This window comes from Equus caballus, chromosome 6, assembly GCF_041296265.1.
Source record: "Equus caballus isolate H_3958 breed thoroughbred chromosome 6, TB-T2T, whole genome shotgun sequence".
NCBI classification, from domain to species: domain Eukaryota; kingdom Metazoa; phylum Chordata; class Mammalia; order Perissodactyla; family Equidae; genus Equus; species Equus caballus.
In genome coordinates, this window is record NC_091689.1 from 71,625,089 (window position 1) to 71,647,782 (window position 22,694).

Consider the following 22,694-nt stretch of genomic DNA (forward strand, 5'->3'; position numbering starts at 1 on the left):
CCACAGCTAGACGCTCAGTGTAAAACATTCTGATCCCATCATTGAACCACAACATGAATCCAGAAGAACAAGTATCCCAGGTTATCGAAATCCATTGGTTCCTGAGCTTGGAAAGAGAGAGTTCTGATAGCAAACTCTGAGAGCAAAGAATTCCAAATCTATTTGGTTCTGAAGTTTTAGATGGCAATTAGTAACAGTTTGAATAGTGAAGGTTTCATTCAAAATATATCAGAATTTTTTTCAGTTTCTGAGTTCAAACACCTAGAGGTCAGTTGACAAGAGGGACCATCTGAAGAGGTTTTCTGGTATGCTTGCTATGGGTCCTGTACCACTAAATTCAGCATGGGATACAGAGGAGTTTAAAAACAGGAATTTTGGTTCACAAGGCATTACGGTCTACTTGGAGAAACAAGTTTGTCACACCTGTGTGTATGTAAATACATATATTAAGTTTATAATAGTCTAGGAAGTAAAAGTTAAATCAATGCTACAAACACCAATAATCTTTAAAAGCAAAGATTGACAAAGATGGGAACAATCACAAAAGTACAAGTCAGGTGGTAAGATACAATAGCTCCTACTATAGGAGGAAAGAAGAATTGGCAGGAGGTAGGGATTAAAAAATGGGGGTATTTCCAGCCAAGAGGAAGCATCATGAGTTAGGAGCTGGCAATTAACAGAATATTCATGGAAGAGTGAGAAGAACAGGGGCTGGCTCAGTGGTGTAGCAGTTATGTTTGTGTGCTCCACCTTGGTGGCCCAGGGTTCACAGGTTCAGATCCCAGGCACGGACCTACACAGCACTCATCAAGTCATGCTGTGGTGGCATCCCACATAAAAAATAGAGGAAGATTGGCACAGATATTAGCTCAGGGCCACTCTTCCTCAAGAAAAAGAGGAAGATTGGCTACAGATGTTAGCTCAAGGCCCATCATCCTCACCCAAAAAAAAGAACAGTAAGAAGAATAGTCCGCATACATATGTCTGGCTCTTCACATGGCCGGCAGCTACAGCAGGCCTCTACCACCATTTCTCCCAGTTCCTGGTGATACAGCTGCTGGGCAGTCCTCTGGGGTTGCAGTGATGTGCATGATGCCTTTTGTTGTGCAGAAAGGAGGTTACCCTTGGTTTGCTCAGTAGTTCCTTTAAGAACCTCTCACTGAACATTTGCATTTACAATCCAACGGTTATCCCTTTGTTTCTTTATGGCAACCCCAGCACTTGCACACCATTTGTCAATCACTTAAGTTTGTTAGAAAGTGAACTAAATGGCAGTGGAAAGGCCAAAGTGAAGTGCATGACATTTGGCAGAACTCGCTCTGCTCCGGGAGGCAGCTGATGCTCTCGTTAGCTGAGAGCATTTTCAGCACCGGGCACTCACGTTCAAGGAAGAATTCAGCACTGTCTGCCATGCTGGCTCGTTCTGGTAAGAGGGTAAAATAAAATTTAAATCATCAGAAAACTATATACTATAAGGGAACCACACTAGATGTTATATATGCTAGCACTAACATTTTAAAAGAGAATGTTTCAGAAACAAACAGCATTATAAAGAGGCTGCTGTGTATTGAACCCAGCTTTTGATCCTCTGCAGATCTCTCAGCTCCACTTGCATCACCTCCTTACGTGGTCGGCCATCTTGGCCCACCTGCGAGAGGGCTGGGCTCCTCGTGCTGCACTGGAACCGCAGCAGCTTGGTACCACACCTAGGCTGGCTCGACTCACAGAGGCTCTGGCACCACCCATTGCTTTCAGACTAAAGTGACGGGCTGCTCCATAGGTTTCAGGACCTGGTTTCCCAGCAACTGTCCAGAGGGCTGAGGAGCTGAACCCAGTAGGGCATGGGGCAAACGCTGACCAATGAAAGACAAGAGACAGGAAGAAGAAATGGATAACTTAGTCCCCTTTCCTTCCTCCAAAAGACTGTTTGGAAATGAACGTTTCCATATTGCTTATGCAGAGACATCCCTGGTGACGTGGCTGTGTTTACAACTCAATAATGTGCACTTTGTATTTGCGATCCCATTTGCTCTGCCTTGCTTCATTTTTTCCCCTCACTTTTTCTATGCCGAATCATATGCCTAGTAGAGCATTGGCTCCTAGGCTTCCTCTCAGGCTCTGGTGTGCAGGAAACTCAGGATAAGACAGGGCGTATTCAACTAACTGAGGCAACTTTTTGATCCTTTCCCCAAAGGAATAAGAGAGAAGAAATCGTGTTTTAACTATCACTGTGCTTACAGTGGAGTAAGGAAAAAGGGAACTAATACAGGACAAGCATCTACAATGTGCCTGGCACACTATACTGGGTTTTCATGTTATTTCATGTAATTTCACGTAATCCTCACAATATAGCACCCAACTTTATTGATGAAGAACAAGGAAACAGAGGAAAAGTGGTTAAGCTTTTAACTTGTATAACACTGGGTTCAGCACAGTAGTACAAGCATCACAGCTTGGATTCAGTGTAGTAGTCAGCCAGATCAGTTCTGGCGTATTCCAGAACTTGAGTATCTACAACACCAAACCAATCTGCAGGAAATCCTTTAGTCCTCCTTTCGCCCTCATTCTGAATGCTTCGTTTCATCTTTTTCATTGCACCATTCAGATGCTAATCAAAGCTCAGGGGCAGCCAAAGAGCGCTTTTCCTAAGCCAGTTCTTGTGTAAATTTGGCAGAGCATGCTATGCAGATGTCATCTTCATGTCAAATGTCACAGTCTTTGTCTACTTGCCTTTAAAGCACAAAACCTGTTGAATTTCAGCTAATTCAAACTTCATTTTCATTAACTAGGTCTTTAAAGAAACCACCTGTGGTTCTATCCAAGCAATCCCCATTATTGTGTTTGGCAAGCTTATTTACAAATAATTAGACAAAAACGAAACATTAGCTTGCATTTTTGTTAATTTTGCTATTTCTGTATACATTTTACAATCAAACAGTATTGATATACCTAAACATATTGGTATCCAAATCAACAGAGACCACAAAGATTCTACAGATTTCAGAATAATCACAAACATTTATGTAACACATATTATGTGCCAGGCACTGTTTTACGTGCTTTACATTTAACTCATTCAAACTCAGGACTTGTAAAGACCTTAAAGATCATATAAATTCAACCCCCAGCTGCTACGTATATACATCCTCTCCACGATTTTGTCATGAGAATATCCTTCATTGAGTAGGAGGGTTCACATGCTGAAGAGACCTTGGTCTACCACTTATTCATCAGGTGATTAGGTCATATTTGTATGGCACTTTCAGATGTCATTTCCTTTGACACTTACGATGACCTTACATATGGTCATATCTCCCAAATCTTTATCACCATCCCGATCTCTTTCCAGAGTCCTAGGCCACACAGTTACCCAGATGCCCTCACAGGCACCTCGAACTCAATATGCCCAATAACATTCATACTGTCTTCACCACACCTCTGCCCTTCTCACACCGATTCATAGCTCTATTAGTGAGAAATCCCAGAGTCATCCTAGACTTCTCTCTCACAGCCATCTCACATCTAATCCATTATCAAGATCTGATCATTTTATCGGTGCAAAACCTTTCAAACCATCTTCTCTATTCTAACTGTCCCAGCTTTAGTTAGGGCCAATGTCATTTCTCCCCCGGATGATGGCAACAATCTCACTGTTCTCACTACCTCCAGTCTGGCCATCTTCCTGGCTCTACTTTACACACACTTTAAAACTCTTCCACATGCCTGCCAGAGTGATCTTTTAAAAACACGAATGCAAAAATGCTAATTTTCCTATTTAAAATCTCTTTAAAATCTTTTTTTTTCTTTGCTGAGGAAGATTTGCCCTGAGCTAACATCTGTGCCAATCTTCCTCTGTTTTTCAGTATGTGGGCTACCAGCACAGCATGGTTGCTAACAGAGCAGTGTAGATCTGCACCCAGGAACCAGGCCCTGGCTGCCAAAGCAGAGCATGCTAGACTTAACCACTAGGCCACCAGGGCTGGCCCTTTAAAATCTCTTAATAGCACCCTAAAACACTTCAGGCTCTCTCCCTCCCTCTCCGTTGCTTCAGAGATGTTCTGTCCTCTGCCTAAGATGCCCATCCTCAGCCCACATATCCCACCCACACCCTTCTTTCCCAGCATCATTTCCTTTAGGAAGCCAGTCCTAACCTCCAAAGATTAGGAGGTTGAGTCCCCTTCCTCCGTGTTTGCCTAGCACTGTGCATAGCAATTTAAGTAGAGCTATCTCTCTGGTTATGTCTTTTCTCTGTGATACCATGAGATTCCCAAGAGCAGAAAGGGTCTTCACTTTTATCTTCAGTACAAAGCCATAGTCAAAACTCAATAAATACAGGATTAAACAAATGAACAATTCAACACCTTATTAAACAAAATTTTATATTTTTCATCCCCAAGCAATAGACACAACACTTTCCTCAAATCATGACTTAAAGTAAAAGAATAGAGTAATTGTGTGGATACACACATACATACACACATGCACTAAAGTATCATAACAAAGAACCTGAGGGGACCTGAAAGATTATTTATTCTGACTCCCTCATTTTACAGAGAAGAAAATCCAAGCCAGGAGAGCCTAAGTGACTTGCCCAAGGTCTCAAAACCAGAATCCTGTCCCAGTCCAGGGACAGACTACTTCTGTAGCAAGTTTGCTCCTTGTTTAGGGGATTATGGCTCATTACATTTAGAACATCATTGAGGGCCTCCTAGCAAATTATGAGTAAGATAATGAGCATATTTTCACTTCCAATTAATAAACAGAATAAGCAAAGCTTGATATGGTGAAAATATAGAATAATCAATCTTAAAATAACTTTAAAAATTGTAAATTAGACTCTTAGAAGACTGATGCATATTTGCCAAACAGCAAATCAGTCATTATCTGATGGCAATTAATAGGGGGTGCATTGGTTCCTATTGCTGCTGTTATAAATTGCGACATACTTTGTGGCTTAAAACAACACAAATTTATAATCTTATAGTTTTGTAGTTCAAAAATCCAAAATGGGTCTCTCTGAGCTAAAATCAAGGTACCAGCAGAGCTCCCTTCCTTCTTGGAGGCTCTAGGGGAGAATCCACTCCCCGGCCCTTTTTAGTTTCTGGAGGCCAGCCACATGCCTTGACTCATGGTCCTCTTCCTCCATCTTCAAAGCCAGCAACAGGGGTCAAGTTCTCTCTCATCAAACCACTCTGACCTCCTCTTCTGCCTCCCTCTTCCCTATGTAAGGACTCTTGTGATTACATTGGGCCTCCTCAGATAACACAGGTTAATCTCCCTATTTTAAGATTAGCTGATTAGCAACCTTAATATTCCATCTGCTGCCTTAATTCCCCCTACCACATCATGCAACATATTCACAGTGGGGATTAGGACTTGGACATTGCTGGGGGGGATGAATTATTCTGCCTACCATAAGAAGGGGGGGATATTTACTATGATATGCTATGATTTAATATAATACAATATAATATAATATAAATTGTCCACATCAAGTAACCTTCTACAGAGAGAAAAACAGAATATCAAAGAAAAAGAACATTAAATGATTCCACTCTACATAAGTAAGCACTCTAAGCAAATATAGAAGTAGGAAAGTCTGGGGCCGAGAAACCACAGGACACCATAAGACTTCTGCTCATGTAGATAAATCAGTCTCTACAGGAAGTTATTTGTTTCCTCAAAAAAGACAAAATGTCATTAGCTGAAAAGTTGAGAACATGCTGCCTGAGAAGCATTTAACTCCAATCTACTTTAACCACTGAAATCATCCTTAGAGTTGGTTAACTGCAAGAAATAAATTTGAGAGGAATCCTGAGAAAATTCTTCAATCCAAGCCTGGGATATGGATGGGTGCAATGCCAAGGAGAGATAATCCTAGATTACAGTCATCTAATTGAAAAGTAGAAATTACTGTCTCTACTGCCTAATCTGTTTTTTTCCTTTTCCAAAAATGTATTCTTTGTGAAACTATATGAATGGATAATAAGCACACAAGGGTGAATCTTCATGACCTCGAATTTGGCAACGGATTCTTAGATGTAACACCAAAAGCACAAGCAACAGAGGAAACTGGACTTGACCAAAATTTAAAACTTTTCTGCACCAAAGGACTTTATCAAGAAGGTGAAGGGCTGGCCCCGTGGCCGAGTGGTTAAGTTCGCACACTCTGCTTCAGCAGCCCAGGGTTTCACAGGTTCAAATCCTGGGCGTGGACATGGCACCACTCATCAGACCATGCTGAGGTGGCGTCCCACATGCCACAACTGGAAGCACCCACAACTAAAGATACACAACTACGTACCGGGGGACTTTGGAAGAAAAGGGAAAAATAAAATCTTAAAAAAAATAAAATGAAGGTGAAAGACAACCTATGAAATAGGAGAAAATATTTGTAAATCACACATCAGATAAGGTTCTAATATCCAGAATATATAAAGAACTCTTAAAAGTCAATAATAATAGACAAATAACCCAATTATAAATGGGCAAAGGATCTGAATAGATATTTCTCCAAAGAAGAAACACAAATGGTCCATAAGCACATGAAAAGATGCTTGACATCGTTGGTTATTAAGGAAACACAAATTAAAACCAGAAACAGATACCATTACATATCCAACAGGACAGTCTATGATAAAATACACTAGCAATTCCAAGTATTGGCAAGGATGTGGAGAAACTGGAACCCTCACATACTTCCAGTGGGACTATTAAGTGGTACAGCAACTCTGGAAAACTGACGGTCTCTTATAAAGTTAAACATAAACTTACTATAGACCCAATAATTCCACTCCTACGTATCTACCCAGTAAAAATGAAAACATATGTCGATAGAAAGACAAGAGTGCAAATATTCACAGTAGCATTATTCAAAATAGCCAAAAACTAAAAATAATCCAAATATTCACCAACTGGTGACTAAAGTACAGCATAGTCGTACAATGCAACACTACTCTGCAATAAAAAGGAACGAACTACTAAGACATGCACAACATGGATGAACCCCAAAAACATAATACTAAGTGGAAGACATCAGGCTCAACAGACTAAAGATTACATGAGTGCACTTATAAAAAATTCTAGAAAAGGCAGAACTATAGAGATAGAAAGCAGATCAGTGACTACCTAGGACTGGGGGTAGGAGGAAGGATTGACTACAAACAAGCACAAAGAAACTTCTTGGGTGACAGAAGCGTTTTAGAAATGGATTGTGGCGACAGTTGCACAACTGCATACGTTTACTAAATTTACTGAACTCTACACTCTTGTCGGGTGAATTTTATGGTCCATAAATTATACCCCAATAAAACCGTTAAAAACTTACCCTTCAGTTCTTTATAATTCACCATATGTTTGTCTTTAATATTAACTTTTTTTTTAATTTGAAGAACATCAATTGATGGGAAATCATATTAAATTATCATTTTAGATTTTGATGTCTACAGTAGTATCTCTCAAAGTGTGGTCAAACATACATCAGAATAATATTGAGAGCTGGTAAAATCATACTCCCATCCTTAACCCCTACACATAGGACTCCCCATTCTGCTAAATCCACCTTAACAGACTCTATTTTTTCCATAGTACACATCACCTTCTAACACACTACATAATTAACTTATTATGTTATAGCCTTTTTCCCAGCAGTGATCCCCCACACTCACACACACATACACTGGCAAAAAGGCTTCAAGAGAGAAGATATTTACACATCCCTATCACCTATAACAGTTCCTGGCACATACTGTAGGTACTCAAATATTTGTTGAACGAGTGAAATTTAGGTTCCTGGGTCTCATTGCAGATCTAGCTAATAGACCCTTGGAGTGGGGCCCTGGAAGCTACATCTTCAGCAGTTCTCCCAAAATAACAGTAAATTAACATTTGGGATCTACTGGCCCACCACAGAATCCAGCCCTTCGCACATGGCGGTAGCAACCTGAGAGCTGGCAAAAATAATCCAATGGCAAGTGCCATCCACAAAGATATAAATAGCTGAGTACTGAGCTTAGAGACTTAACACAATGCTAGATGAAATGAGGAACACATTCCTCAGTTTTGGAGTATGACATACAAAGTTTTGCCTCAACCGCAGCCACTCACACAAATCTAACACAATATCCTTAGCCAGACTTTTAAATTGTATCCCAAGGGACTTTTATGTAACCACAAGTCAAATTAACAACTAAAGAGGATGCTTCGAACTGGAATTTTAACTGCAAACTTAAAGCAACTGACAGATTCTTATTATCCATGGTGCCAACAATGCTGTACACACTATTCAAAATATGCACATTAGAGTGTCCTGGGAAGTCTATAATCTACATTTTTAAAACCGCCATAAGGAAAAAAGGTCAATGAATCTCAATTTAAAGCGACCACCTTTACTATCAAACGATAGGTCAGGGAGAAGTTTTTACACGAGATCACGCACAGAGATATAAAGAAATGAGTGAAAACAGACTGCTAATGGGGGACAATACCACATTCCTTATCTGTCACACAGAAATAAACAGTATCGAATCTGCTTCCCTACTCAGGTTGTAGTGAGACTAAAATGAAATCATTAGAACTTATTTAAAGAGCTCAAAGAAATATATACATATTTTGTACTTACGGTATACATTTTAGACATGGTTCTCTGAACTATCTCACACTTCTTGTAGGCAGTGACTCTAATCTTTACTCTGAAGTCATAAGGGTGTCCCAAACGGCTATGCCTAAGGGTTCTCCATGAGATAAGAGCCAACCGAAGAAACATTTTCGGTAGAATAAGCATTCAAACACAAAATACTAAAAAGTTATTTTCCTCTCTGCAAGATGCTTCCCTTTATTCTATTATATTTAAACATCAAATCTTATGTTTTGCTCATTTTAGCACTCTCTATATACACATGTTTTCATCTCATTAGGATAACCAAGATGAAGGAAATGGAATCATGCACAAATGAACTTTAAGAGAAAGCAGAAGAACAGACATGCCTGAGGGAGTTGAAATGTGGGAAATATGTCTCTAAAGACACTGCCAAGATGCAAATTTTGCGGGGGAACAGCCCCGTGCCCGAGTGGTTACGTTCGTGCGCTCTGCTTTGGTGGCCCAGGGTTTTCCCGGTTCGGATCCCGGGTGTGGACATGGCACCACTCGTCAGGCCAAGCTGAGGCGGTGTCCCTAATGCCACAACTAGAGGGACCCCCATAACTAGAATATACAACTATGTACCGGGGGATGTTTGGGGGAGAAGAAGAGGAAAAAAAAAGATTGGCAACAGATGTTAGCTCAGGTGCCAATCTTTAAAAAAGAAGATGCAAATTTTTAAAATTTTGTGCCGATCACCAGAACTACTTTAACGTACTTATGTCAACAGCTGTTGATTATCTCCCAATTTAAAACTGGAATCTTTAAACATTCTGAGAGCTAAATTTAAGAAGGAAACCAGTTAGGGTTGGCCAAGTGGCATAGCACTTAAGTTCATGTGCCCCACTTCAGCAACCCGGGGTTTGCTGGTTCGGTTCCTGGGCGCTGACCTACGCACCGCTTATCAAGCCATGCTGTGGCGGGCTTCCCACATATAAAATACGGGAAGATGGGCATGGATGCTAGCTCAGGGCCAATGTTCCTCAAATAAAAAAAAGAAGGAAACCAGCTTAGATGCATTCCATGCTAGCCAAACAGCTTAGTTCATTAAATTCATGTATTTGTCCTACATCTTCTGAGCACTGGCAGCCAGATGCCTGGAGCACAAGATGACTATGAACTAGTCGAGGATAGAAGCATGAAAATAAATAATTGCAATATCATTTAATATATGCAATAACAGAAAACTATATGAAGGTTATCATAAACCTGGTAAAAAGAGAATAATAAATTGCACTAACAATATTAACAAACGGTAACCAAACAAATCTCACTTGACTCTACTTGAGTTTAGAACACTATCAACTCTCTTAAATACATTACTGTATTTCTAAAACATTTATCTGATCATGTTACCCACTTATCTTAAAACCTTCAATTCAAACTCTCTATTATGTGTTATGCAAGACTTCAGCATCTCTTACCTCCATCAGATCTACACCCCCCTTTCTACAAATCCAAGCCATCCTCCAAAGTCTAGACAGTGACCCCCAGCATTCAAGCCCACATTGACCTTTCCCTTCTCTGAACTCCTGCAGCATTTATCGGCTCTAGGACTCATTTTATGCTAACTCCTATCTTGCCATACGTTGCTCTTTCCTGTTTCTTGAATGTATCTCTTTTCCCATATAGAAGGTAAAATCTTTAATCCCAAAATCCATTCCTTGTACTTGTTTTGGAAAAAGCATAAATTCCACAAATACCTGTTGAAATACATGGTAACCATTGTAAAAATTGCTCTTTAATTGATTTATCATGGAACCACATGTTCAAAAATGGTAACTAAGTTAAGCATCCTTCTGCTCTCAGACAAACTGCAAGAAAGTTATTATTCACTAAAAAGTTAATATTTATTATATTCTTAACTCTCTCTTATTGTAAAATGTTCCTTGACAGCCAGGTTAGTAGTTTCAAGGCCTTTATAACCAAAACTTTTCCTTATGTCTACGTTCTTTTTTAATGAAGAAAAAGAATCCCACTATTTTAAGTGAATCCCCAAGGAAGCAACTGGCTCCCCATTCATTCATTTATTAAACAAATACTTATAACTATGTGCCAAGCACTAGAGAAAGAGCACTGAATAAGGGAAATAAAGTGCCTAACCTCAAGTAGCTTAGATTCTAATGAGGAAGAAGTTAGTGTGTATCCAATGGTAAAAAATGCAATGGAGAAAACTAACGCAGAAAAGGGAGCAGAGGATCAGGGTTGAAGGAACAAGTAGGCTGCTCTTTTATATAGGGTGGTCAGAGAAGGCCTTTCGGCGAGATGATATTTGAAATGATCTTTAAGCAAAGGCTTGAAGAAAGAGACGTTACGCAGATATTTTCAGCAAGAGTGTTACAGACAAAAGAGGGAATAGCAAGCGCAGAGGTCCTGTAATATGCATTTGCTTTGTAGAATATTTAATTCTGCTATAGGAGATGAATAAGTGTATGGTTTATAAAACATAGGTGATGTGTTCAGCCTAGAAAAATGGTGAGTAGCTTGTAAGACATGCGCAGCATTCATGAGATGTGTTAAACATATAAGCGGAAGTAGTTAGTAAGTAGAGCACATGTCCCTAAACAGAGGTAGGAATGGAAGGACCAAGAGAAACCTGAAGTCATGAGGCACTAAATATGCAAGAGGCTCCTAATATTCAAGAGGCTCTAAGTATAACGAGACACCTGATGCATTAAATATTCATGAACACTAAATAAACATGAGACATATGAGACACTCTATATGTATGAGGTTATCCCACATGTTCTCTGCCCAAGAAACACAAATAAAACCTACAGCTGCTCAGCAAGCTAACTGGCAAGCTACAGGTAAGGCCAGGCATACTAGCCTGTGTCTGATAGAGCAAGTAAGTGTCACTGGTATTACCAGGGCATCTTCTATCTGATGGGGCCTCTCGCTCACCTCAATTCTGGTCTTCTCTGCTGTCAAGGCAGAGAGAAAAGACATGAAAACTATACACCCCAAGATTCAAGGAACGTGGTCCTTCACTCACTGTGCCCTCTCCTAAGTATGTTAACTTTACTCCATTTCCTTCTCCTTCCTTCTCACAGTGTGCTTTAAATCAATTTAATAAACTGTGTGTTTGAACATCTTAATTTGCCCTTGAGTCTTTCTGTTTCACAACCTCTGTGACAGATGGCCTGTTACTGCACTTGGAGACTAGCATGTCCCAAACAACAGGCCCTGAGGCCGAGCGCTCCTGGCAGGCTAAAAGAACAGCCTGGAGGCCAGTGGGGCATGGACAGAGTAACAGAGAGAAAAGGAGAGAGTAGGAGTTCAAATCTTTAGAGACTGCATCATGTAGGGCCTTGTAAGCTATTGTACAGGCTTCAGCTTTTACCTTCAGTAAGATGAGAAGCTACTGTAGGGTTTCGAGCAGAAGAGTTACGTGATCTGACTTCCATTTTAAAAGTACCACTGTATAGAGAAGACTTTAGAGAATCAGAAGCAGGGAGATGAATTCAAAAGGTACTACAATAGTGGGGGCTGGCCCTGTGGCCGAGTGGTTAAGTTCGTGCACTCCGCTGCAGGCAGCCCAGTGTTTCATTGGTTCGAGTCCTGGGTGCGGACATGGCACTGCTCATCAAGCCACGCTGAGGCAGCGTCCCACATGCCACAACTAGAAGGACCCACAACTAGAATATACAACTATGTACTGGGAGGCTTTGGGGAGAAGAAGAAGGAAAAAAAAGAAGATTGGCAAGAGATGTTAGCTCAGGTGCCAATCTTTAAAAAAAACAAAAATTTAATTTTAAAAAAAGGTACTACAATAATTCAGGCAAGAGATGGCGGTGACTTTGACCAGAGTGGCAATAGTGGAGGTGATGAGCAATTATGTGAATATTGTATATTTTAGAAGGTAGAGCCAATAGGATTTGCTGATGGATTAGAGGTGAAGTGTGACAAAGAAAAGTCCAGGATTATTGGCATGAGCAGCTAGTGAGTATACAGAAAGGAAAGACACATGTCATAAAGACTAAAACCAGGGAATCTGGTCTTAGTGACAACACCACCAAATAAGAAACTATCAAATCCACTTAAGATGATGTCCATGTAATCAGAAATAACCTTATTTTTAAAAGAACAGTATGAAAATAGTATATGTAGGGGCCAGTCCAGTGGCATAATGGTTACATTCACACACCCCACTTTGCCAGCCCAGGGTTCACAGGTTCGGATCTCGGGCGCAGTCCTAGCACCGCTCATCAAGCCACACTGTGGCAGCATCCCACATAAAATATTGGCACAAATGTTAGCTCAGTAACAATCTTCCTCAAGCAAAAAGAAGGAGATTGGCAACGGATATTAGCTCAGGGCCAATCTTCCTCACACACACACAAAAATAGTATATCTACTTAATTATCCTAATTAAGTTAAAAATATGAAAATAGAAATCATGAAATGGCACATATGTATGTGTGTTCATCTAAAATCTGAAGTAAGTACATAACAAGCAGGATTTCTCCAGGCTAGAATATAGACACTTTTTTTTTTTTTTTTTGAGGAAGATTAGCTCTGAGCTAACATCTGCTGCCAATCCTCCTCTTTTTGCTGAGGAAGACTGGCCCTGAACTAACATCCGTGCCCATCTTCCTCTGCTTTATATGTGGGACGCCTGCCACAGCATGGCTTGCCAAACGATGCCATCTCCGCACCTGGGATCCAAACTGGCAAACCCCGGGCCACCAAAGTGGAACGTGCGTACTTAACTGCTGCACCACTGGGCTGGCCCCTATAGACACTTTTTATCTTTCTTTTCAGGTTCTTGTCGTTTCCTAAGATTCTATAATACATGTGTATATTAACAAAGGTTATAAGAAATGAACAGAATTATACATTTTTCTATATATATTTTATGTTCCTTAGAAGAAAAAAACTGATAGGAATCTTGGCCTCAGAAACTCCAGATGGTGTGCCTCAATAACATGGGGCCAGCAAAGATAAGGACTTGAGAGCTGGGGCAGGAAAAAACCCTACAATCATGGAGACTGCTCTCCAAGAAGGTAATTAGATCCTTCAGGCAGTCTCTCAGCAAATAGTAGAGACTCAATCAAAATTCAGGTATCGATATGTACCAGATTATCTAATCAGGAGGTAAGGAAAAGTCACAGAAAATCCAGACACAGTCAATATGCCTGCACCAAAGACATGGGCTTCATGCATAGACAGGGTCAGCATAGTGACGTGGTGAAGAACATGGACTCTGGGGTCAGATGAAATGATTATTATTTGAATCTTGGCTCTGCCACTCCATAGTTCAGTGCACTTGGACAAGTAACTGAATCTCCCTGTGCCTCAGTTTCCTTGTCTTTAAAATAAGGATAAAGGTACCTACCTTCTTTGGTAGTTGTCAAGAGGATTAGTTACACGTGCATATTCTCTATTAAACAGGCTTGGACTCAGGGTCCTGGATCAGAAGCAGCCTAAGGCAATACACAAAGCAGGAGAGGGAAATAAGGAATGCTCAAACCTTCGAATGCAAAGGCTGCCATGCTCAGCCCTAATTCTGGATCCAGTAAAGAGCAAAGGCTCCCTAGGAGGGTTCTGGGGAAGCTTAGCAGTCATAGGATGATTTAATCCTAACTAGCTTTAGACAGGATGAGAATGGGACAAGTTATAGAAACAGACCTGGAGACATCACTGGAGCCAATCAACAGGGAAATTAATCTAGGCTAGGAAAAGAAGGCAGGTCCTAGAAGGGCCTATACCATTCACTAACGAGGAGACAGAAGCTCTCAGAGATAACGTGATTTATCCCAAGTCACACAGCAAGCAAGGGTTTCATCTGTGATGTGGAAACACATTTCATGAAAATTGCACTAACTTCACAAATAAAAAGTCAAATTTTCTATTAGGACAGAATTAGGCTGAGATGCTTAATGTATAAAAGGCAAGGGGAATGCTACTGTTTGTCTTATCACCTATAAGTCATTAATTGGCCCTTCTGAAAAGACGGATTCCACATTTCTCACAACCAAAGGTAAAAAGCATTTATGTAGTGAAAGTTAAAGGAATTTAAATATATTCTTATGTCACTCCACCCCAATTAATTTACTCCAAATTTTATTGGAATTGAAGGCAAATAATAGGGATGAATTAGCATCATTTATCACTTATGTATTTTTTGCACTTATCATTTGTGCTTCCTGTGTACAGCTGTGACATAGGCTCTTTTGTTAACAAGTGAAAACAGTAATATAGAAACAAAGCAGAGTTAACGTGACACAACAAAGCGCTCTTTCTGGTTATAGGGAAAACCCCAGCCCCAGGGCTTTGAGCTATTTTCCACTGTTCACAACTTTCTTTACTCTTGGCTGGATGCCCAGCCCCTACTTTAGGTGATGGAGAGGGAGAGTAGAATCCGGGATCTTTTAAATGCTAGAACAGGAGCATCTTCAACAGCTGCCACTTTCTTGCTAATCACAGCAGTTTGCTAATGGTGTCAAACGCTATCATCAGGTACTGAAATAGAGAAAGGATGATTGAGAATGAAGCTCTGAGGACTATTTTATCCCTAAGGAAAAACAAGAGAGAAATATACCATCAAAGATACATAGTTCTGATGATGCATCAGAAATGAGGACCGAAAACTCTAAAGCAGAAACGGCTAATTACACCACAGAAGCAAACAATCCTCTGTTTAGGTTTTACAAAGGATCCTGGAGATGAGTGGTTTTTATGAAATTATATTAATGGAAACTAGACTAAAAGATTAATTTAGGGGCCGGTCCCGTGGCCAAGTGGTTAAGTTCGAGCACTCTGCTTCGGCAGCCCAGGGTTTCGCTGGTTTGGATCCTGGGGGCAGACATGGCACCACTCGTCAGGCCACGTAGAGGTGGCATCCCGCATGCCACAACTAGAAGGACCCACATCTAAAATATACAACTATGTACCGGGGGGATTGGGGGAGAAACAGCAAAAACAAAAGAAGATTGGCAACAGTTGTTGGCTCAGGTACCAATCTTTAAAAAAAAAAAGATTAACCTAATACAAGAGAATAAATATTTATTGAGCACCAACTTTTTGAAAAGCCCTGTTTGGCACTAGTGAGAAACAAAGAAGAATAAGACAAGAATTTATTCTCAGCTTGCATTTCAGAGAATCAGACACATTCCTTAAAAAATACAAGATAAAGGGGCTGGCCCCTTGGCGTAGTAGTTAAGTCCGGCATGCCCCACTTCAGCAGCCCAGGTTCGCAGTTTCGGATCCTGGGTGCAGACCTACACCACTGTCAAGCCATGCTGTGGTGGCAACCCACATACAAAATAGAGTAAGACTCGTACAGATGTTAGCTCAGGGCTAATCTTCCTCAAGCAAAAAAAGAGGAAGATTGGCAACAGAAGTTAGCTCAGAGCAAATCTTCCTCACCAAAAAAAAAAATAATAATAATAATACAAGTTAAAGGGCCAGCCCCTGTGGCCTAGTGGTTAAGTTCGGCATGCTCCACTATGGTGGCCCAGGATCAAGTCCCAAGTGCAGACCTACACCACTCATTGTCAGCCATGCTGTAACAGCGACCCACAGACAAGATAGAGGAAGACTGGCACAGATGTTAGCTCAGGGACAATCTTCCTCAGCAAAAAAAAGAAAAAGGAGGGGCTGGCCCCATGGCCAAGTGGTTAAGTTCACGTACTCCGCTGCAGGCAGCCCCGTGTTTCGTTGGCTCAAATCCTGGGCACAGACATGGCACCACTCATCAAGCCATGCTGAGGTGGCATCCCACGTGCCACAACTAGAAGGACCCAGAACTAAGAATATACAACTATGTACTGGGGGGCTTTGGGGAGAAAAAGGAAGAAATAAAATCTTAAAAAAAAAAAAAGAAAGAAAAAGGAAATCAGAAAAAGGTCAGAGAGTATAATATGGAAAGAAAAACAGAACATTTGTAAGGAACACTTGGTACAGTAGGAAGCTGTGGTTTTCAGAAGAGTTAAAAGATTAGAGAACGATAAAGGAAAATGAAGTTATCTCCAGGTCAAAAGAAACAAGAATAATAGGAAAGCAGGGGCTGGCCCCGTGGCCAAGTGGTTGGGTTCGCGCGCTCCACTACAGGCGGCCCGGTGTTTGGTTGGTTTGGGTCCTGGGCGCGGACATGGCACTGCTCATCGGACCACGCTGAGGCAGCATCCCACATGCCACAACTAGAAGGACCCACAACGAAGAATATACAACTATGTACTGGGGGGCTTTGGGGAGAAATAAAAAAAATCTTTAAAAAAAAAAAAAAAGAATAATAGGAAAGTAGAGTGGTAAAAAAAAAAAGCAAAGCTTTCAAAGTAAATTTTTTGCCCATTTGTCCTGTCTTACAAAGATATTTTTTGAAAAACATTTCTAATTCTCAAAAAATGCTTTAGATGTAAGTTTAGTATACCAAGGATTAAAGGGTGTTCACAATAAAATGTTATTAACAACAGTAAAGGCCAAGTTCCCATGATTCTACAGATACTTACTGAGGCAGCTCAAAGAGCTTGAGAGTGCATGGGAGGAACGCGTGGCTGAGGGCCAAACACTGAATCAAAACCAGTGCCCAGTATTCAATCAAAAGCATGTCTTCGTGAAAAGTGTTTAAAGTGTTTCTTCTTCTTAAATTGTTCTCAAATCTTTTTCAAGAAAAGGTATTTTGGTAGACACTTACCTTTTGGAAATGGGATTTCAGGATTAGTAATGAATGCATTTATCAATTATATGTAATATAAAAAAAGGAGAACTGTAGAAATACATGAAAACCATAGTTTATCCAAAATGTCTTTTGAATCATTGATTCAATATGCTTCCTTAACAAGCTACTTATGAGTCGCAAATATGCAACTATGCAAATAGGCAGAGAAACAAACTGAGTATATTTGATTCAGTCATTCTTCCTACTACTCCTCTAAACAAAAGATCATATATATTAATAAGACAAAATGAAACAAAACTAGCAGCACACGACTGTGTATTCAGACGCTAAATAATTGGCATAAGGAATAATTTGGTTCTAGAAAAAGAAAGGTAACTGCGCTTTTTTAGGGGATTTCATACTAGAAAGAGACACTAAAGACATTTTATTTTATATAACACAAAAGGATCCCTATCAGACACATAACGGAATACTGGAAATCTCTCTGAACTACCAAAACTACTTGCATAGAGCAGGAGGTAGGTCAACTTCTCTCTAGAAAAAAAGGCAAGGAGAAACATAATGGTAGTTTAAAGATCTGTCAGGTTTAGAAACATTTTCTTCAGATGTTCTCTAAGGGATTCTGAGAGATTTCTAAAGTAAAAGGAACCTCTTTCACCTCGACTGAGAACTAGCCCTACTCGGGTAACATACATCATATTACTGGGGGGGGAAAGTGCATATATGACCTAAAAACTATAAAATATTCTACAATGCATTAAAAAAAATACTACCATCATATGATTGTTGTGCTTCTTCATGAAGCACCGTTTGGCATCTGCTTGTGAGAAATGGCACAAAATATATATTGATGATTCAAGAATGTATGCCACCCCCATTTAAAAATCAAGAGCCCATAATAATCCTTTCCCATTTTAAGACAAGAATACACATCAAAAACCTTCAAATACTCCCTCTTGACACAAAAGCCTAATGGTCATTCATTTATCCATTCGTTCACTCATCAACCACTTGTTGAACACCTGGGTACTCTGTGCAAAAGAGTAAGCTAGACAATTAGAATGCAAAGATACATAACATACAATCCAAGCCCTTACACAGTTCACAGTCTAGAATTCATAAGATAAAGTACATTTACTATCTAAAAATATGTTAAAATCTAATCAACATGCTAACTTTTCTAATTAGAAAACTTTAACCACGTCTGATGATGTATACGTGTATATATATATATATATAGACATATAAGCGCAATATGCATACACCACATAAGTGTGTATAAACACACATACTTTCTTTTTTTTAACTCTTCAATTTTAGATAGCTTCTATGGTAGATATCATGGAAAGAGTACTGGTGTAGGAGTCAAGACTTACATTCTAGTCAAGCTCAGTTGCTTATTAGCTACGTGGCCTAGGGCTGGTCACTAACTTTCATTAGCCTGTTTCGCAATGCATAAGTGAAGTTAATAATACCTTTTTTACCTACTTCACAGGCTTGTTATGAAGATAAAATGGCAAAAGATGTAACAGTGTCTATTAAATTGTAGAACTCTATACAAATGTACAACATGAGAACTTATTTTAACTTCCAAAGCTATTAAAATAGCCAAAACATTTTCATGTAAGTTTTTAAAACATCCCAGGCTTGACAGCAAAGTCTAACTCCTTTTGAGACAAATGTTAAAGATTTAATGAAAATTGAGTTAACGTTGAAATTAACGTTGAATTAATATCAATGAGAATTGAGTTAATGTTGAAGAACCACCACCTGGACAAAGTTTCTCAAAGGACCAGATATATCTTAATCATCAAGGAGCCTGTGAAACATACTGACTTGAAAATCTAAATCTCTAGAGGGCTGGGTTTGGGAATCCACAAATTTATCAAGCACCCAGGAGATTCTTACACATATTAAAATGTAAGGGCCACTAACCTATGGCGAAGGATCACCTTATCCTTCTGACCTTACTAGCAAATAAGATTGGAAAAAAATGGCATCTTTATTAGAAAAAAAAAACATTACGTAGAATAATTACTGCTCTTTCCAGCTCCTTTGAAAATATTTTTTAATTAAGAAAGGATAACACATTCTAGGTATTAGTTCCACAACCTTATGTAGGGCTAAAAATAAATCTGAGTTGTTATTCTTTTTCATAACTAAAAAACACATTGAAAAGCAGTTGGGAAATATGCAATACGCTTTTTAGGCCATTAATGTAAAATTTCTCCTTTCCCTTGAGTTAACACAATTTAGTATAAATAAATGCCACCTACTTCTTGCAATGTAATAACCATCATGTTTCATGATATAAATAGTCATACCTATATATTTTCAGCAATATCCATACTATTCCAAATATTATACATTCCTTACTGAGCCAACACAAATTGCAAATGCACAGGGTTGAACAAATTCTGCCTATGTAAACTAAATTTTTCTAGGGACTTTTTATTTTCAAATTAAAAAAATAAATAGCGGATGTCATTAAAATACATAATGGAGGATTTAAAGCTATTTATGTAATAAAATTATAACTGAGAATTTACTTTTTAAGTTGTCTTTAATGTTAAATGCTATTTTAAAAAGTAAAATATTAATTAGAAAAATATACAGAATTTACTGTCCAAAGAATGTATCTTTACCAAAATAATTGCAACATTTTTAAGAATTTCTATATAAAAAATATATTTGTTTATGTAATAAAAATATCTAGTATCTTATGGAAAACTGTAGCCATGTAATAAAACTGAAATGCAGAAAAAATTTAAATAGTAACAGTCAAATAAAGCACTGTTGAAAAGCTTTATACAGTTCTTTAAATATTCCTTATATTAACATTTAAGAAACAAAAACCTACACACACTTTTCCTTGCAGCTGCTTTATAAAAGTGTATATAAAGTTCCAAAACAAACTACTAAGAAAAGCCCCACATTATTGTTGCATGTTTCTTACTAACAGACGTTTCTCTGTTTAAAACAGAAGGCCGCCTGTTCACTGAAATGACTGAAAACACAGAGTTGGTCATTCTTAACTAGGCCATAAGAAAAAAATATGCACTAAGAAAAATAAAAAATTCACTCACTAGTGGGTAAAATAGTTATAAACCCATCATTATATCAATTATGTGACTAACATTTTGTTTTGTATACAAAAAAAATCTCCCCTTTAGCTCATATGCAAAGCATGTTTTTACATATTTCTTTCCTAGCCATTCTTCATATTCAAGTCATAGAAAGCTTAGAATACTCCAAAAACACTTCTGTAAATTCTAACAGAAATGTGAAGTTACAGAACATAGCCTGTAAAGAAAAACAAAACAAAAAACTTTACTCCCTAACAGCACCTCCCTCTCCAAAAAGAAAAAAAAAAAACCTACAAAGTAATATTTCCAAGTTTCAACAAACTTAAGCAATATCTCTGGTACATAAAATGAAAATGAACACAATTCAAGGTCATCACAGTGTGATTATACCTCATTTAAGGAAAACTGCAATGTTGTATTATCTTCAGAGGGAAACAGACAAATCAGTGTCTCTATCCACTCAACTACACAGGAAGTAGAATCAACAGATAAGGAACTCAAAGACTCTGGATTTAAAAAGCACAGTAAAGAAGCCAAAGAGATGCTAAATGATTATCCTTTTGGCCTCTACATACAATTTAATACCCAGTCACTGCTCACCTCCCACAAAAACCACCCATGTTTCCCAAAGTGTTCGCTTGCTCCTTTGAAGGGACAAAGCTTGGGGTATAGGTGATCCGTTTGGTATTTATCATTTGCTTACTTATGTATCCTTTTAGGTGTGTATCACTTAACTTGGCAGCAAGACTTGAAGCTTTTCAAGGGAAAAGACTGTTTTATTCCTTTCTTGGCTTCACCATGTTAATTCATCTTTCATTCCTTCTCAAAGATGATGAGCTCCCTAACTCCCTTTGCTCTCCTGCCTCCACAATCCTCACTTTAAACTTATGATCACAATCTTGAAATGAGCCCTCAGCACTACCAAAAGGCTCATCCATATCCCAAGTTAATTGACTCGCTCACTCTTCAAAATAACTATTTCACTGCTTCTCCTCCAACACGTCCAAACCCACTCCCAGCTAATCCCCACGTTTTTACTTCAATGAGAAAGGACAAGCTATCAGAATAAAACTTTATCTTCCCACTCCCAAGTCTACTCATCTACTTTGCTTCCAATACTGTTAAAATGAATGCACATCCCTGTTCCTATCAAAGGTCAAACTCTTCACTTGCAGGCTACATTCCCTCATTTCTGACCAACTTGAAAACTTTATTCCTGGAATTACCCCTTCAGCTCCTGCATTCTTCCCTCTCTACTAGGTCATTCTCAGTGTACAAATGTTTTACAATTGCATTCCTCTTTTCATGCCTCAGATTCCTCATTTTTACAAGAGGGGTAAAAATAATACCTACTTTATATAGTTGCTGAGAAGTTTATTAAATTATAATTATTATCGTGTCTAGAATCTATCACTTAACCTCATGTCCCCCTCTAGCTACCACATTTTCTAACTCCCATTATAGCAATCTCAAAACAGTGGACTGTGCCTGCTGTCTCTAATTCCTCATTCTCTCCTCAACCTCCTCCACTCAGGTTTGTCACCACAAATCTCTGAAAACGCACTTGACAAAGACACTAATGGCTACCATGTAACCAAATTCTATAGCCTATTCTCAGTCTTCAAATAAATAATGGCCACATATTGAACACCTACTATGCTGCCAGACATAGTCACTTAATCTTCACAATAACTCTGTGGGATAGGTACTGTAATTATCTCATTTAAAGAGGAAACCAAGATACTGAGAGGAAGTAACTTGCTGAAGGTCACACAGCTTACCCACTCTCAGCAAGTTCTAGAGAAAACCACACAATTTGGATCTACTCTACCAATCATTTTAACAAATATGATTCCCAGTTCCTTCACAAGCAAAAAGCCAATGTCCATATGTTCCCTATACAATTCACAGTGATTCTCCATCTCTCTTAACCCAAGCCTCATTCCAAAAAACAAACAAAAATCCCCCTCTATTGGTCTTTTACATATTATATCTGGCATAAAGTCAATAAGGTCAAGACACATGTAACAGAAGAAGGAAAATGTGACTAATAATGAAGAGGGAAAAAACAGATAATGGAAACAAACCCACAGATGATCAAAAAGTTGGAGTTAGCTAGTGAGAACTATAAAATAACTATTACAAATATATTAAAGAAAAGATCAACAAAATGAATGAAAAGAGAATTTCAAGAGACAATTTGAATCTAGAAAAAATAGATGGATATTCTAGAACTGAAAAATACAATATCTGAAATCAAGAACTAATTGAATAGATTAAACAGTAGCTTGGACAAAAAAAGACATGTTTGGCTTAAAAACAGATCAATAGAAAATATCCAATTTGA

At 38.9% G+C, this 22,694-nt stretch overlaps 1 protein-coding gene across 19 annotated transcripts in view; it reads right to left on the reverse strand.

The window, feature by feature from the left end:
• KIF21A (kinesin family member 21A) overlaps positions 1-22,694 on the reverse strand; it is a 147,598-nt gene that overhangs the window by 92,193 nt on the left and 32,711 nt on the right. For 2 of the 19 annotated variants that reach the window (XM_070270111.1, XM_070270109.1), the window contains exon 2: positions 13,977-14,064. The exons of the other annotated variants lie outside the window; for them this stretch is intronic. The gene's annotated coding sequence lies outside the window, so the exon portion shown is untranslated. The remainder of the gene's footprint in view (positions 1-13,976; positions 14,065-22,694) is intronic. 19 annotated transcript variants of the gene reach the window in all.